The sequence below is a fragment of the Vombatus ursinus genome, unplaced genomic scaffold (genome assembly GCF_900497805.2).
Source record: "Vombatus ursinus unplaced genomic scaffold, bare-nosed wombat genome assembly UNPS02001419.1, whole genome shotgun sequence".
Taxonomy (NCBI): Eukaryota; Metazoa; Chordata; class Mammalia; order Diprotodontia; family Vombatidae; genus Vombatus; species Vombatus ursinus.
Window position 1 is genome coordinate 18,207,050 of NW_020941197.1, and position 2,257 is coordinate 18,209,306.

Sequence of the window (2,257 nt, forward strand, 5' to 3'; positions counted from 1 at the left end):
TAAACACTTTAATCAACAAAAGAGGGAAAAAACAGATCAATGAATTGGGCATGCAAGAGAGAGAGAGAGGAAGCAACAACAAGAAAACCAACCTGTTAAAATATCCAATTAAATACCAAAATAGAAATGCAGAAAATAAACAAAAGTAACAAAATCGAAAGAAAAAAAAAATCATTGAATTAATAAATAAGACTAGGATCTTTTTTTTCTTCTTTTTTGGTTAGGCAATTGGGGTTAAGTGACTTGCCCAGGGTCACACAGCTAGTAAGTATTAAGTGTCTGAGGCTGGATTTGAACTTAGGTCCTCCTGACTCCAAGGCTGGAGCTCTGTCCACTGCGCCATCTAGCTACCCTTAGGAGCTCTTTTAAAAAAAATAAAAATAATCCATTTCTTCATTTAATTAAAAATGAGAAAGAGGAAAACTAAATAGTGAGTATCTAAAAGAAAAAAAAAGGAAGACTCACAATAAATGAAGAAATAAAGGATATTATTAGGATCTATTTTGCTAAACTATATGTCAAAAAACCCAACAACTTAAATGAGTAGATGAACTTTTAAAAAATATTAAATACCTAGATTAACAGAATAAGAAATAAAGGACTTAAGTAATTCTACTTTAGAAAAGTAAATTAAAGAAGCCATGAATGAACTCCCAAGGGAAAAATCCCTGGGACCAGATAAGAGTCCCAAGAAAACTCTTTCAAATATTTAAAGAAAAATGAATTCCAACATTACATAAACTGTTTGCAAAACAAAACAAAACAAAAAACAAACAAGAGAAGGAATACTGCCAAATGTCTTCTATGATAAAATATGGTCTTGATATCTAATCCAGAGAGAGTCAAAGCAAAGAAAATTAACTCTAGACTAATATCCCTAATGAACACTGATGAAAACATTTTAAATAAAATATCATCACAATCTATAGCAATATACTATAAAGATTACACATTATGACCAGGTTGGATTTATACCAAGATTGAAAAGTTGTTTTTATAATAGGAAAATAATGAGAACAAAAATTGTGTGTTTATGTCAATAGATGCAGAAAGAGCTTTTGACAAAATACAGTACCCATTTCTGTCAAAAACATTAGAAAATATAGGAACAAACGATTCTTTCCTTAACATTGTAAATAGTATATATTTAAAATCAAGAACCAGCATTATACTTAATATGGATAAAGTCTTTTCTAATAAGATCAGTGAAGAAAGCATGTCCATTGTTACCACTTCTGTTTGATATTGTGCTAGAAATGCTAGCTATTGTAATAAGACAAGAAAAATAAATTAAGGAAATAAACATAGACAAAGAAGAAATAAAATTATCTCTTTTTGCACATGATATAATGGTGTATGTACTTAAAGAACCCTAGAGAGTCAATTAAAATTAATTGAAGCAGTTAATAACTCCAGCAAAGTTGCACAAAATAAAATAAATCCATGTAAATCTGCAGTATTTCTTTATATTACCAATAAACCCAGCAGGAAGAGATAGAAAGAGAAATTTCATTTAAATAATTATCAAATGTATAAAATACTTGGAAGTCAACCTGTTTAGATACACAGATGTCTATGAATACAATTACAAAACAACATTTATGGAAATAGAAAATTAAATAATCTGAAAAAAACATTCATTGCTCATGAGTAAGTTGAGTCAATATAATAAAAATAACAATACTGCCTGAATTGATTTATTTTTTCAGTGCCTCATCAAACAAAGTGCCAATCCCAAATTGAGAAATCACAGAAAAAATATCAATCAAAGGCACAAACGATCAAGAATCACAAGAGTAATAATGAAAAAAAAAGTGAGAAGGAAGAAAACCTAGTAGTACCAGATGTCAAACTATATTACGAAAGAGTAATCATGAAAACAATTTGGTACTAGTTAAAATAAAGTGGAACAGATTAGATATACAACACACAGAAACAAATGAACCTAACAAACCAGTACATAATAAACCCAAAGATCCCATAACTGGGACAAAAACTATTGGGAAAACTAAACAGCAGTATGGTAGAAATTATATTTTGGCCTATACCCCACACCGTATACCAAAATAAGTTCTCCACGGACACATGACCTAGATATAAAAGGTTATGTCACAAACAAATTAGAGAAATGAGAAATGTTTCTGACCTATGTGCAGGGAAGAGTTAATAAACAAACAAGGGACAGAGAGGATTGTAGAAGACAAAATGGACAATTTTGATTTCTCTGAATTATTCCAAATAGCATAATTCCAATAAA